The sequence below is a fragment of the Schistocerca cancellata genome, chromosome 5 (genome assembly GCF_023864275.1).
Source record: "Schistocerca cancellata isolate TAMUIC-IGC-003103 chromosome 5, iqSchCanc2.1, whole genome shotgun sequence".
Lineage (NCBI taxonomy): Eukaryota > Metazoa > Arthropoda > Insecta > Orthoptera > Acrididae > Schistocerca > Schistocerca cancellata.
In genome coordinates, this window is record NC_064630.1 from 516073825 (window position 1) to 516090800 (window position 16976).

Genomic DNA, 16976 nt, shown 5'->3' on the forward strand with positions numbered 1-16976 from the left:
TTCTTTGGAAGAGTTAGCAGTGTTATTAAAACTAAGGAAACAGAACATGCCTCGGGCATGGATGTGTGTGATGTCCTTAAGTTCGTTAGGTTTAGATTTTGCACTTGTGTTGTTCCTTCATGGAAATTTGGGCCTTTAGGAAATATCTAAACAGCGCTGCCGATGAGCATTTAAAATGCTTATATCTTGATTTCGTGTGCATGCCATGTTTCTCCAGTAGCCTGTATTTAGTAATACATTCCCTGTCTGTTATGAGAGAATGGTTTCCTTATCCACCCACTATCCTAAATTACTGAGACTATTGTATGCCATCTGCTTTTCATTCAGGCTATTACCATCCAACAAATATTAAGCGCAAGTGCAGAATAATGCACGAATTTCCACGGAATAGACATGCTGCAAGCCTGACTGTATAGCTCCTTGACGCCTCCATTCTCAGATCACTAATAAACAAAAGGGAACAAGAAATACAACAACTAGAAACAAAAAATCGGGAGGGCGACCGACCTTATGTGCCTTCTGTGGCCATTACAGCGCAGGGAAGATTAGACTGCACAGTGTTCGCAGGTGGTACTTATCTACACCCACAGCCATGACTTACGTGGTTGATTTTAAAGTGACATATCAACAGAAGTTTTTTCGTTCATCACTGAAAAGTGATTACATTTAAACTGTCAGATTCAAAATCTATATATATATATATATATATATATATATATATATATATATATATATATATATATATACTCCGGAAGCCACTGTACAATGAAAGGAGGGAGGGACTTCGTGCCAATATTACCGATTTTCTGATCTATAAGATTCGCGTATTTAGCCCATGAAAATTGACTGTACACAGGCCTTACTCCATCTTCCGTTATTTTCACAACTGCTATGACAGATTTATGGTGGCTCAACATTCTGGCAACACAGTATTCTTCAAATACATATTCTCGCGAATAGCCGTACGTGTTAAAGTGCCGCTTCCGGGACGGGGAGGTACGCTGACCCCCGACCGAATCCGCCCGACGGATTAACGAAGAGTGTCGGTGTGCCGGCCAGCCTGGATTTGGTTTTTAGGCGGTTTCTCACATCCCACTAGGTGAATACCGGACTAGTATCCAAGTCCCGCAACAGTTATACGATTCGCAGAAATTTAGACACCTTTCGCTCACGACCACATGACAAACATTGTATTTGGGCCACACTTGTCTACGCCAAGTGACTCCGATCCCACTTTGAGCGGTGGCGGGACGATTTTGCTGTGAACTACAGCTGTACCGCCTGCCTAACTGATCGATCCAAATAGCCATACGCGGCTGAGAGTAGTGGGACTACGATACACCTTTACTCACTTGATTCTGACGCACAAGACGCGTGATACGTAGCTGTCAACAGGAAGTGTGAGACACACGAACGCCTTTATAAGATCCGTCTCGGGGATTCACCCACTTGCGGACATGCCACGAGGTGGATAACGATGACCATCGTCTCAGCTGTGGGGAAGAGGGGCAGGTCTGGTACCTTGTGCGCCAGATTTTAGCATATATCCTAAGTACAAACGCCTCACCATATTGCCGCACACATGACTTCTACCGGATAAAACTCTCTACTCCAGGGCTCGGACGAATTCGGTCTTGTGGATCCGCGGAGAGGCCGTGAAATATCTCTACCGTGACGACCCCAAACGCGTTCTTGATTTCTGGTGTTATCTCCATGAGCGGCACCATGCCACTGTTCGCCGTCCACAATAGCATCAACATTTTTCAAATTACCTATGGAGTGTCTTGCACCATTCGCCGTGTAGCTAGAACGTCCCCGGCGAGAGAAGTTGATGTGACTGTTTATATTCTTAAACAAACCAACTTGGCACAACACAGACTGAAACGAGGATACGGTGGGCGACCCGGCGTCACGTACGATGATGCGTCTACTACCGCTGTGTCTGTTACTATAAAGTTTTTTATTTGTTTCCTGGGTGTTCATCACACGCTAGGAGCGTCATTTAGTTCTCCCTCTTTCGTTCGTCATGTTTGTATATATTTGTCTTGTTTAGGTTTTCCACGTACTTCCCCTTCTCTCTCTTTTCCTCAAGGTGTGACGGGGATACCGTGACCAGATCTCGGGTTGCGACTTCGACCCACTCTGCCCCCAGACACCCTTCTACAGGGTGTTACAAAAAGGTACGGCCAAACTTTCAGAAAACATTCCTCACACACAAATAAAGAAAAGATGTTATGTGGACATGTGTCCGAAAGCGCTTAATTTCCATGTTAGAGCTCATTTTAGTTTCGTCAGTATGTACTGTACTTCCTCGATTCACCGCCAGTTGGCCCAATTGAAGGAAGGTAATGTTGACTTCGGTGCTTGTGTTGACATGCGACTCATTGCTCTACAGTACTAGCATCAAGCACATCATTACGTAGCATCAACAGGTTAGTGTTCATCACGAACGTGGTTTTGCAGTCAGTGCAACGTTTACAAATGCGGAGTTGGCAGATGCCCATTTGATGTATGTATTAGCACGGGGCAATAGCCGTGGCGCGGTACGTTTGTATCGAGACAGATTTCCAGAACGAAGGTGTCCCGACAGGAAGACGTTCGAAGCAATTGATCGGCATCTTAGGGAGTACGGAACATTCCAGCCTATGACTCGCGACTGGGGAAGACCTAGAACGACGAGGACACCTGCAATGGACGAGGCAATTCTTCGTGCAGTTGACGATAACCCTAATGTCAGCGTCAGAGAAGTTGCTGCTGTACAAGGTAACGTTGACCACGTCACTGTATGGAGAGTGCTACGGGAGAACCAGTTGCTTCCGTACCATGTACAGCGTGTGCAGGCACTATCAGCAGCTGATTGGCCTCCACGGGTACACTTCTGCGAATGGTTCATCCAACAATGTGTCAATCCTCATTTCAGTGCAAATGTTCTCTTTACGGATGAGGCTTCATTTCAACGTGATCAAATTGTAAATTTTCACAATCAACATGTGTGGGCTGACGAGAATCCGCACGCAATTGTGCAACCACGTCATCAACACAGATTTTCTGTGAATGTTTGGGCAGGTACTGTTGGTGATGTCTTGATTGGGCCCCATGTTCTTCCACCTACGCTCAGTGGAGCACGTTATCATGATTTCATACGGGATACTCTACCTGTGCTGGTAGAACATGTGCCTTTACAAGTACGACACAACATGTGGTTCATGCACGATGGAGCTCCTGCACATTTCAGTCGAAGTGTTCGTACGCTTCTCAACAACAGATTCGGTGACCGATGGATTGGTAGAGGCGGACCAATTCCATGGCCTCCACGCTCTCCTGACCACAACCCTCTTGACTTTCATTTATGGGGGCATTTGAAAGCTCTTGTCTACGCAACCCCGGTACCAAATGTAGAGACTCTTCGTGCTCGTATTGTGGACGGCTGTGATACAATACGCCATTCTCCAGGGCTGCATCAGCACATCAGGGATTCAATGCGACGGAGGGTGGATGCATGTATCCTCGCTAACGGAGGACATTTTGAACATTTCCTGTAACAAAGTGTTTGAAGTCACGCTGGTAGGTTCTGTTGATGTGTGTTTCCATTCCATGATTAATGTGATTTGAAGAGAAGTAATAAAATAGGCTCTATCATGGAATGTAAGCGTTTCCGGACACATGTCCACGTAACATATTTTCTTTCTTTGTGTGTGAGGAATGTTTCCTGAAAGTTTGGCCGTACCTTTTTGTAGCACCCTGTATATCCCCAGACTTAAAAAAGAAAAAAAAAAGACATCTGCACACAGACAGCGTACACATATTCCTTCCCGGGGTTTAAAGAGGTGGTGAGAGGAAGGGCCCCTTAAAATCAGCCACGCCAAATCCGTTCATACCCGTGCCAACCCTGCACAAGAAAAAGAAGCTGGAGTATTCTTCGAATACCTGTTCTCTAAATTACCGAACAGTACTTGGCCAGAACTATGTCTCCTTTTCTTCCAAGGACTCAAAAAGAATTCAATGTGTGTGTATTCCTAAGGGGCCAAACCGCTGAGGTCATCGGTTCCTAGACTTACACACTATTTAAACTAACTTAAAGCAACTTACGCTAAGAGCAACACGCACACCCATGCCCGAGGGAGGACTCACTTCCGTATGGGCTACACTGAGGCTGCGACCCTAGCAGCGCATCTCTGAATTTATTTGACGTCTTTTGTCACGCTTGCTTCATCACGACTCCAGTTACTCAAAAAACACCCTAGAATTTATAGTACTGATGCTGTGTAAGTGACTGCCTTCGCAGATGCGCTGTACTTTCCCCCGATCCCCTCCATCAAATCGAAGTCTTTCATAACTCGCCTTCCGTGATGATGATTTTAGGTAATATAGCACCTCAACATTAGTCCTAAATACGTGTGCAATGTGATATCCTCTAAATATTCTCCACTAATCATGCAATGTATCAAGTGGAAATTTTGTCGAAGTGTGTTCGCACTTCATGCATGCGACAGCATTGGTAACGAAAATATTCTAGTGCTGCTGAATCTATCTGATAAATCTGCCAGAAACACTGGTAGAAGCCGCTCTCAGAGAGAATCAGTTTGGAAGACAAGTAGAAACACACGAGGCGGTACTGACTACGACTTATCTTAAAAGATTCACCGAGAAAACACAGATCTACATTTATAGCATTTGAGGAATTGAGAGAGATTTGGACAGTGTTGACTGGCGCACATTCTTTGAAATTTTGGAGGCAGCAGGAATCACAGCCATTTTTAGTGCTACGTACAGCACCGCCACCAATCATAACTTCATGAAACTTTAGGAGCTGAAGCGGAAATATTTCACGATATCATACAGAAAATTCCGCATTTTTTTCCACGGAAACTGGCCGAGAAAAAAAATTGTGTTGCATTACTTATTGAACCCCCTTCGTATTATGACAATGCTCTTGCACATGCCCATGGGTACACTAAAAACCACAAGGCTTCAGTTTCTATTATTTCACATTACTGATTTCGAACGACCGGAATCAACTTTTCCAACCTGTGAACTTTTAATATCCATGATCCAACTGCCTGGCGGAATACACAGATTATGTCACGTGGATACAAAATTGTGTAACCACTAACGGAAATTTTCCCGAGAAAATGAAATCCTTCTTGTACAACGGCCACGTCTAAATAAACCCTTCCGATATTTTTGAAAACTTTTACCGTTAACTGAATTCAACAGCGGTATGAGTTGCTACGCATGACGTTAGCAACTGCGGGACTATGAAATTCTTTATGTCGGAGGCCGTGGGATAAAGCAACGTCGGACGAGAGTGATGACTGACGGTGGAGCCACAAAACGAAAAGAAAGACACAAAAGAACGCACTGTTAGCTAGAGGTCACTTTGACCTCATGACGGATAGCTGCAATTACATGCACCGAGATAAATCTGCGCTGCCTAGTGTGCTAATCTCTGCTCGTTTGTAAAGAAAGTGTAGAAAGCGTGCACGTCTGTCACTGAGGCACGCCTACAAATGCCCTCCGTATTAATCGCTATACGGCTTTCCGACAGCTGTTAACGGTTTCTTGGCGTCCTCCGCCATAATCTGTCGTATATTTCGTAAGAGGGGAGTGTCTAAGGAGAAAGATGCGTTAAGTTCTTCCCCGTATGAGAAGTCTCATTGTTACTAGTGCGTACGTTATTAAAGTGCGTTTTATACGTTCGAATTTCTGGTCAAAATCGACTACTGGTGCGAGAGTGCGTCTCGTGCCTGTTTTTAAATAGACTGCCAATCATCCGAGTGAGTCAGTAACATTAGTGATCGGTTAACAATGTAACCTTTAATTGTTTAAATTGCGAATTTATAAAATGATAAGACCGGTTCGATTGTGCTACAGTACGATATTGTATGATGTGAAGATAATTTCTATCACACCGGTTATATCATTTTATAAATTCGCGCTTTAGGCAAAGATGTTTCAAATGGCTCTGAGCACTATGGGACTTAACATCTATGCTCATCAGTCCTCTAGAACTTAGAACTACTTCAACTTAACTAACCTAAGGACGTCACACAGATCCATGCCCGAGGCAGGATTCGAACCTGCGACCATAGCGGTCGCGCGGCTCCAGACTGAAGCGCCTAGAACCGATCGGCCACACTGACTAGCCGGCAAAGAAGGGTTATGCTGAAAATTAAGATCACTTTTCTACATTCTTGACCACATCAAATCTTATAAAATGATCAGTTGGCTACGCCGAGTTTTAAAGTTGTAAAATCCTGAGCGTACTGCAGATTACGTACGGACAGAAAAGAGTTTTGTAGCATCGTTTGCTAACATCTTAATTTAACGTATTCTCATCGCATCCACTTAAGCTTACACTAATTTGTTTCGTGTTCTAATGTCTTCTTAGTTTTTATTTCTAATCTGTTTCATGTTCGTATCGTTTCAAGGGTTAATATCATTTCAAGGGTTAACTGTGGACTTTATATTCTTCCTACTCGTGTCCTGTCTCCAAAGTATCCTGCAAACAGGTGTCTGTGTTTTGCAGTAGATGGACAAACAAAAAGCCTATACTGTGCATAAATGAGACCGGAAATAGATAAACGTTTTTAATTACAGTAATTTCAACCGTGAGAAAATCAGTTCATTTGAAGAGAAAAATAATTTTCTGTTTATTCCACGTAGGAAGAAAAAGACAAAGTAAAAAGACTTCATTTATTGCATTGTATATATTGTTTGACGTGTTCGTATGATTTTTCGATCAAATAAACGCGTTGTCGCCGTACCACCTTTGTCAAGAACATCCACTGAATTTCTCTTTGGTCACAAATAAACTATTATCATTGCAACAACTGATTCCATATTTCGACTTTCAATGAGCGGAACGGTCCCGCATAACATCTCTTTCACCGTTCGAATGCCAAATTGTACATCAGACGGATCTCACAAGACATGCCATTCTGGCGCCGACATGTAAACAAAAACGACCGCTCGAGAGCGATGAGTCGCAATAACGAAACGATATGTTGGGAGCGCTGAGGAAGACTCACTTGCCACGAGTACTCGATTGAGACAAGAAGGACGCTTCTGTAAAACCTAGACGGTGGGAGGGGGAGGAGGAGAGGGGAGGGCATAATATAAACCATTTATAGCGCGTTCGTCCTCCTTTGCAATGCAATGCAGCATCGATTCTGCATGTTATAGTTTCGACGAATCCTTCCTATTTTTCCGGGGGTATATAACACCAGACGTCGAGTTACTGCATTATCTGATAGCAGGTCTTCACCATTCTCATCTTTTAACTCCATCCGTCTCATTGACTGTGAGAGCACAAAGCAACCAATAGCAGGCGTACTTAAGAGAGACGCCCACTTCTGCATTACTAAAAATCAGTTTCTCCCCTTAACGACTACTACAATCAAAATCTGAAGAGACTATTTAGCCTACATTTTTTATTTTTATGCTTAGTGACAAATCTTTTATTTTAGTATTTCTTTTCTTCCTCTCACCTATTATAAATAGCTTTACACAAATGCTTCTTTTGAAATGGTATTGTAAATACATATAAAGCTGCAACATCAACCAAAATTGTAACAACAATGATTCATTATAGAATGTGCAAAATGCTATATTAAAAATTCTATATTACTAAGTCGTACACCAGAGAGGTAAAAGCCGTTCCATATTTCCAGTTCCTACTAGCATTTCGCACCTACATTGTTATTCGGTCAATTTTTTTTCTTCTGTGTCTTTTTTTAATACGCATAATACAAATAAGAAAAAACTGGACAATAAACGACATCGAGTATGTAATTTTCTATCTTAATATTTATGTTGAAACTGACACGATATCAAAAACTATTTGTCATGACTATAAGGAAAGGTTCAATCTTGATAGCGAACGAAGTTTCGAAGATCCACCACAAACACATTGCACTACAAGACTACCACTATCAGTCAACACACGAATATGGAATGCCTTATTGACAGGATGAAAGTAATATTACGCTCGTTGCTGTTTTCCAATAACAGGTGTTGTAAGCAGCACGCAACACAATTTCAGTAATAAGCGCATAACATCAGCAAAACAAAAGCGATGCCCATACGACTAATTTCGACATCTAGATTTTGCATAATTTTTGATAACTTTATATTTTGAAATACGTCTATTGCGCAATTTTAACTTAATAATTTGTTGCTATTTATTATGAACCCAAGGTGGATGTAAGTGTTAACTCCGGAATGAAAATATGTTGTAACATGTAGCTCGTCGATATGACTGATCGACTTGGCATGATGATTGATGGAATGGAGCCACATTGGAGAAGAATTCAATTCAAATTCGCTTCTGACTATCGATATCAATGTTTTCTGTGCGTTTCCTAATTCACTCAAAGTAAATAAACGAATAGTTACTTGGAATAGATACGACCTGTTACCCTTTCAATATTCGGTCTCTTTCACGATGACTTCGTCGTCTTTGGTACGTTAACCCCTATTCTTCCTTCATTTTCGTCAGTCTAACCATTTTGTACATATTCTCGACATTTTTACGCTCTTAATGTGAAGGTGTGCGTATATTGACGAAACTATAACTTGTATGTCCGATCCATTTTTTTATTGTAATGAAGTGCTTTTTTTCTAACGAGAAAAACGCTAAGTTGCCCAAAAGAGATCTCTCTGTTCGTTATTGTCTCTCAGTTGTAGCTTTCCCTCCTCCACCGCACTGTAAGTCAGCCACATTATATACGAATGCATATAAAACTAATTACATTTGACGCTATAAGCTACAAGACAGTAAGTTACATTAACCTTTGACTAAGTTGAAAAATAATTCATATTTAAGAGAAGCAATGGCATATGAACTGACGAATTAGAAAAGAGAGAAGGATCCAAGGGACGGGAGGAAACGTTCACTGAAATAACGTCACAGCTACAACTGCTTCCAATCTCGCTACTACCGCTCCATCTAGCGACGAATATTGCAACTACGTACGTAGCTCAGGTACGTCACGCACGGTATAGCGTACACAGACTACATTTACTTCTGCTGGTGGACAGTTTTGCAATCGCAACTAGGAAAGTGAGCGGAAAGTTTAAAAAGGAAATATATTTTATAGATATACAGCAAAAAAGGAGAACGATGTAGGAGACGTTGATTCAGATAGGTTCACATCCAAATGTAGTTAAATGACGCTCGTTTAAGATATATGTAGACTTTTTAACTTAGCTTCATTATGTACAGCAAATAAGCGGTATTTACTGTTAAGTAAACCTGCATCTGAAAATCTGTGTGGCAGCAGAAACATTTTGATGCATACAGGGTGTCTTAAGACGTGACCGACAAGCTTTGAGTTGCGATACAGCCAGCCATTTCCTGGGGAGGAGCAACGACCACTTAGGCAATCAATGCTACTGTGACGACAACTGAAGCACCGTTTAACACATTTATGCCATTTGAGCTAAGCTGAACGCCGGAACCATCGATACGTGTCGCGAGATGAAATAAGAATCTGTCCACGTTCGACACATAGAGACAATAACTGCTATGAAAATACGAAGCATGTAATGAGGCTCTGGGCACACAATTTGATCAGCTGTAAATTTATTTCAACGTGTTTTAATAAATTCAATTTGTGTGCAATAGTTGACTCATGCTCATAACAAACTGCATGTTAAAAAGGACATGTACCTGAGCAAAAAACATCCCTGTGCGCTCTCCAAGATTGACGGTGAGGTTCTGAAACACAAAATAAAACAATTATCTGTTTGTAAATTAATATTTCGTTTAGACTTTGCACATTGTACATACGGTGCTTGTTACAATACTCGATTTTATTTCCTACGTTGTTTTCGTTTTTTTTTTGTTTTTTTTTTTTTGTCAGGTCATCTGTCACAATTACGCACGACTATGTCGTTGTCACGGATTATTCTGCCTACGTTTCGGTGTTGGATCTCTACCTCCTTGTGTGAATGCCATGTGCACGATTTTTTAGGCAATTTGAGGCACTAATATTTAGATGACACTCGCTGCTTATGTCGAACTATCGCACACCTTCACGCTTTTCCTGATACAACCGGACAGTGACAAGATGCAAAATGATGCGTCAGCAATGAATGAATGAATCCACGTGAAAGAGGCCTAATACTCGGGAAGACGTTTTGAAATTTGTTTGTATGTAAGGAGGTGTCAGAGTGTGCAGTCCAATGTAACCACGCAACGCCTAGAAAACTGTCAATATGGTGCACATGTAACTTAACTGTGAGGTTAAGACTTCATTACCTCTCTTAAGAGTGGGGATAGCCCTGTGAAAACTATCTCAAATAAAAAAAGGAAAGAAAAAATCCTAAAATAACCAATGATAGTATCGGATTCAGAATTTTCGGTATCGTTGGAGTAACACTTCCGATGACGTTTGACTCCTAAGTTAGTCGGACGGTACAAAATACTCCGGAGAGGAGTTGTGTTCGCCATATTAGTGTCACGGTCAAATTAATTTATTTCGCTAATTCAAAATTTATTTATCCATAACCAAGAGAGGAAACTAGAGTTTTCACACGAAGTTTTGTGTCAGTAGTAATACTGAACGAATCTGGAAAAAAGTTTTCTCAATAATTTCCTAGCTTAAGTTCCACTTTGAGTGAGGATTTGGTTTCTTCTTACCATATAATTAAAAAGTGTGACAGAATAGACAACGTCGGGTAATCAACAAATTGTGAAAGGTGATCAGTTACTGACCGTAGGTGTACTTTAATTTTAATTCTTTTCGGACTCTTCAGTATCATAAGTAGGAGGAGCAATCTAGTCTTATATGTAAAATATGCCGCACTACTACTGTTTCGTATTGCCAGTGTTAGTTCAAATGGTTCAAATGGCTCTGAGCACTATGGGACTTAACATCTATGGTCATCAGTCCCCTAGAACTTAGAACTACTTAAACCTAACTAACCTAAGGACATCACACACATCCATGCCCGAGGAAGGATTCGAACCTGCGACCGTAGCAGTCGCGCGGCTCCGGACTGAGCGCCTAGAACCGCTAGACCACCCCGGCCGGCACTCTGTGTTAGTCAAACAATCACTGTGCCACCATTTACATAACAATTTAAAGTTGCAAACAGTGTACTCTTGTCTTAGCACTCCTGATGAGTTTTGCTGTACAGCATCTTCAGATCTTACTGGATACTCAGTATGTAATCTCAACACTTATCATCCTTACTTAAAAGAACATGGAATTTTCCACGTGTGCTGTTTTAATTTTATTTGTTCACAACTAATTTCAGGCATGTAGGCCATTTTCAAGTGATTTTGTGGTTCTATTCAAAATAGAGGGGTTTACATTACCTCCACGAATAGAAATGCAATTATGTCAGTGTAAGTATATTTGAAATACATTTACCTGCAATAGAAAAACTTGCCTTACGTACTGAAATGAGAGCGTCTCTAAATTTGTGTTTATTTAACAGTGATGTTAAGTACAGTTGTTAAAGCCTGTGTTGCCGGCGAAACGCAAAGGTCCTGAGTTCGAGTCTCGGTGCGACATGCACAGGTTTAATCTGTCAGCAAAGTTTCATTTCAGCGCACATTCCGCTGCAGAATGAAAAATTCACTCTCGAGACGAGAGTAAGTAATTTGAGCCAAACATGGTCGCACATTCAATGACGGATTTCGTGTCCAATGTACTGAAATTTCAAATCCGCCGTGAAATACGGTCTTCTTTGATGAGTAACGCAAATTTTATATCATTCATTTCATTTACGTCCTACTAATCTGAACAAGCAAATGTATGCATGTAATCGAAGTACAGCACACACATAGAATACTAAAAATGTATGCAACCCAAATGTACCTTCGTTTTTTAGCTGATACAGAGGCTTGTATCAAGTTTGAAGGAGGACAATATTGAGTTGAAAAATACAAATACCTTCATAAATCGTTTCTGAACGTATACGAAAATTTTAATTTACAGTAGGTGTAACTTCTGATTTAAACGAACGCATGAAACGCCACAGGGTAAATGCCTCGCAGTAACAGCACACCAGTAAAAAAAAAAAAAAAAAAAAAAAAAATGCGTGTGACGCCGACGTCAATCCGTATGAAAGATCTATAGATAGAAGGAAGTGCAGATAACTTTAAATTTGAAATAAGTATACGACATCATAAACGTGGTAAGAAAAGAAATGGTTTGTGTAAAAATTGGTTGCTTTATTTTTCGTGTGATTTTAACCCACAACCACGGACATCCATCACCAGTATGATGGATACTAAGCTCACAGGAAGTTGTTAATTGCTCTGTTATGGAACGGCCCTGTTTTCGTTACGGAAACGGCCGCTATGTTGTGACGTCGTTCTCAGCCAGTAATCTATGTGCTAACTGGATGTTGAACTTCGGCTGTCTGGTCGTACCAGCCATACATGCTCATCTATTAAGTTTTTTTGCCAGACTACAACATGACCGCTAGGAAATGTCACTAGAACACGAAAAGAAAGTACTTTTGGATTCAGCTCCCACATCAGCCTATTAGATCACATGTTGGCAAAGTTCAAACAATTCTTTGTCACGTACAGACCGGTGGAAAATTGTTTGTGTAAACTACGTCATGGCGGAAGATGAAAAGCACACAAAGCTGCGGACAAGCTGCAGTTCTAGACATTGGGACCAGACGTCTGCATCCAGTTGGTATGGAAATCGCTGCTCTCGGCTGAAAAAGCAGGCCTATACTACGCATGCCGTGTGATCGTTTAGCAGCGTAGCGGCTGTAGGCGTGCCTACTTGGCGCTCGCTAATAGCTGGCCGCCCTAGGACCGCAGCCAGCTATCAATTGTTCAGAAGCAATAATGCTGGATTACAGCGCGTAGTGAAATAATCCCGGACTAATAGGATTTCTGAGGCTAACAATTACCAGCTCTGCTCTCGCCGGCTGCGGCGTGCAAGAACCCGCGGCGGCGTGCGCTGCGATCCTATCCGATCCGCAATTTGCGGTGGGGCTGTGCTTTCGCGCTGTAGAGTCGCCGCTTCCGCGAGAAGCGGCGCACGTCGCACGCCCGAGCTGTGAGCCCGTGCGACGGAGACCGGTAGCTAAGGGGACACGCCTGTTTCGTATGTCAGATATCTACCACTGTCAACAAACGTACCATCGTCTCTGTTGACACGTTCGTAGCTCTCTTAATGCAAAGCAACTGCAGAAAGTAATGAAGAGGGGCATGGGAAAACAGTGCCTCAACGTCACTGTCTTACTGCACAATAACATCTTATACTCGCATAAATAATTATTGTTAATGATACCGACTTACGGAATGTAAGATTTCCCTCTACTCACCGCATGGTGTCACTAGGACATGCCGGAAAGAGAGCTTGGATACACAAATACTTGTCAAATCCTCTGGCGGCCGCAGTGTTTTTATCCGACTACATGCAGAACCTAAAATTAGACAGCTTCGCTACCAGATACGCAACCACCTAGGAGCCATTCGCATAACCAACCATGGACTTGATATGTAACATCAGATCAGAACTTTTATATTTAATGAAAAGATGAACCAAATGTCTTGCAAATTATAGAATATTCCGTCAGAACTTGAAGAACATAAACACACTGTAGGGGAACCCTGGGCAGTACGATAACGCTAACGTTAATGGTTATAGTCGAATTCAAAAGGCCAAAAATCTACTAAATTTCTATGTATACTTTAAACAGTGAACGAAGAAAACTAATGTAAAGGCACACAGGTGAACACTATAAGATAACTGCAAAAGGCTGACAACTTATCGTTTGGGGCAGAATGGAACGGCATTCGCAACTGTAATATAGTGTAAGGGTTATTATTAATTTACATTTCGTTACAAGTTTAATTTCAAAGTGTAACGAGGTGACAAAAGTCATGCGATAGCGGTATGCACATATACCAATGGCGATAGTATCACGTACACAAGGCATAAAAGAGCTGTGCATTGCCGAATATGTCATTTGTACTCATGTGGCTCATTTGAAAAGGTTTCCGAAGTGATTATGACCGCACGACTGGAATGAAAACAATTTGAACGCGGAATAACATGTAGAACTAAATGCACGGTACATTCCATTTCGGAAATCGTCAGGGAATTCAATATTCGGAGATCCACAGTGTCAAGAGCTTGCCGAGGATACCAAATTTCAGGCATGGCCTCTCACCAAGGATAACGCAGTGGCCGACAGTCTTCACTTAACGACCGCGAGCAGCGACGTTTGCATAGAGTTCTCAGGGCTAACAGACAGGCAGCGCAACATGAAATAATCGCAGAAATCAATATGAGATGTACGACGGATGTATAAGTTAGGAAAGTGAGGCGAAAGCTAGCATTAATGGACTATAGCAGCAGACGACCGACGTGAGCGCCTTTGCTAACAGCACAATAACGCCTCCAGCTCCTCTCATGGTCTCTTGACCACATCGGTTGGACCCTAGATGACTGAAAAATCATGGCCTGGTCAGATTAGCTATTTCAGTTGGTAAGAGCTGATAGTAAGGTTTGAGTGTGGCGCAGGATCCAGGTTGTCAACAAGGCACTGTGCAAGCTGGTGGTGCCTCCATATTGGCATGGGCTGTGCTTACATGGAATGAACTGGATCCTCTGGTCCAACTGAATTAGTCATTGACTGGAAATGATTATGTTCGGCTACTTGGAGGCCGTTTGCAGCCATTCATGGACTTCAAAGTCGCAAGAAGCAATCGAATTTTATAGGATGACAATGCCCCATGACAACACGCCACAACTGTTCGCGACTGGTTTGAAGAACATTCTGATCGATTTGAGCAAATGATGACCCATCCAGATCGCCCAACATGAACCCAATTGAACATTTATGGGACATAATCAAGAGGTAAGAGGTCAGTTTGTGCATAAAATCCTGCACTTTCGCAGTTATGCACTATATTGAGGCAGCATTCCGACACGATATATGGAGATATCCCATGACTTTTGGCACCTCAATGTAGTCACTTCATCCACGGCATTCAGGAAGTCACGTGAGGAAAGCCCAGCTTGGGCTTCACATGATAGATGTTTTCTTAAGAAATATTAACGTCTACATCCGCATGATTACTCTGAGTTCACACGTAAGTATTTGCACGCGTTTCATAGAACTTTCAGACTATTTCACGACTGTTCCATTCTAGAATAGGAAGTTGGAAAAATTAACGCCTAGATTTTCCCGTACTTGATCTGATATCTCTTTTATTAGGATGGTAGTTTCTCGCTATATAGATGGGATTCAACAGAATATTTTGCCATTCGGTGTAGGAGGTTGGTGATGGAAATATCGTGAAAAAATCCTGCCGCAATAAAAAGTCTTTGTTTTAATGACTGCCATCCCAGATCACATATCGATATACCTGACGGTCTCTCCCCTGTCTTGCAATAATACAATACAAGCTGACCTCTGAAATTTTTGATGTCCCCCATCAGTCCTATTTAGTAAGGACTCCATACTGCCTAGCAACAGTCCAGAAGAGGATGGATAGGCGCAATGTAGAGAGGCACTTTAATACATTTGCTATATATTCTAAGTATTCTGCTAATGAAACAAAGTATTTGATCCCTCTTGGCTGCAGAATGTCTGCGTCACGGTTCAAAATCCAGATGTTCGAAATTTTAATCCGTAGATATTTAGTTGAGTCAAAAACTTTTACACTTAAGCGAATTATCTTATTACCGATTTTAAGGGATTTTGTTTTTAGTATTCATGTCAAGGAGTTGAAATTTTTAATTGCTTATGGTCAATTGTCACTTTTCGCTGCATGCAGACATGTTGTCTAAATCATTTTGCATTTCTGTTGGATCTGATGATTATTTTACTAGACTGCAGAAAACAACATCAAATGCAAACAATCGAAGGTGGCTCCTCAAATTGTCTTCTGAATCTTTTATATAGCTTAAGATCAACAGGGGGCGTATAACACTTGTTTGAGGAGCTTCAGACACCATTATATTTTCATTAGATACGTGTTGTCAATCACTGCGAACCGTGATATATGTGACAGGAAGTGACTGATCCAGGAGCACAACTGAGACGATAGTCCACAGACAAGCAATTTGATTAGAATCCCGTTGTGAAGAACTGCGTTAAATGTTTTCTGGATAGCTAGAAATATGAAATCAACTTGAGGTTCATCGTCGATGGCACTTGTTACTTGTTCCAAAAGAACGATATTCCCTGAATCCCTGCTGACTATGTGTCAACAGATTGTTTTCTTCGAGGAATTTCATAATGCTGTATTAAAATATAAATGTGCCGAAATCCTACTGCAAATCTATGTCAGTGATATGAGTGTTGACTTGGGCAACTTTCGAGACCTTAGGTACGGATCGTTCGTGTGTGTTGGGGTTTACGGGCGCTCAACATCGAGGTCATCAGCGCCCGGATCGTTCGTGTTGCGAGCTGTTATTACTAAACAATACTTGAGAAGGAATCTAAATGGTATAAAATCTGGAATGCGAAAACTTGCCTTTTATAAATGACTTGAGTTTCTTCACTGCAGCGTGATTATCTAAGCACAAATTACTTATCTTGGCAACTGTTCTTGATTCATATTCTAGATGAATCTAAATCTTTTTTGGTGAATGAATTTCGGAAATCCGTGTTCAGTAAGTGCGCGTTAGTGACACTGTCGTCGCGCAATGAAGGTATTGTCTCTTGCCGCTTGTACCCTTTATATACCAGAATCTCCTTGCATTCGCTACTACACTTCGAGACGGAGTTCCATTGTGCAAGTTATTGAAAGTATCTGACTTTGAAGTTCACGCCAAGTGTCAAGCATCTAAAAACATCTTGGAGATTTTGCTTTATTTTACACCTAGCATTCTTTTTTCGTTGTTCTGCGGCAGTATCCCGACCAGTATACCAAGGGAGGTCCGTTCTTTCTCTTATTAATTTACTTGGTATAAACTACCAGCTATTGTCAACACTGTTTCTTTGAACTTAGCTATGCTTGTTCGACGTTTACACAGTCAGTA

The 16976-nt window shown here is 41.6% G+C and overlaps 1 protein-coding gene across 1 annotated transcript in view; it reads right to left on the reverse strand.

The window, feature by feature from the left end:
- Positions 1-16976, reverse strand: part of LOC126188639 (homeobox protein OTX1-like) — a 177383-nt gene that overhangs the window by 107652 nt on the left and 52755 nt on the right. The window lies entirely within an intron of this gene.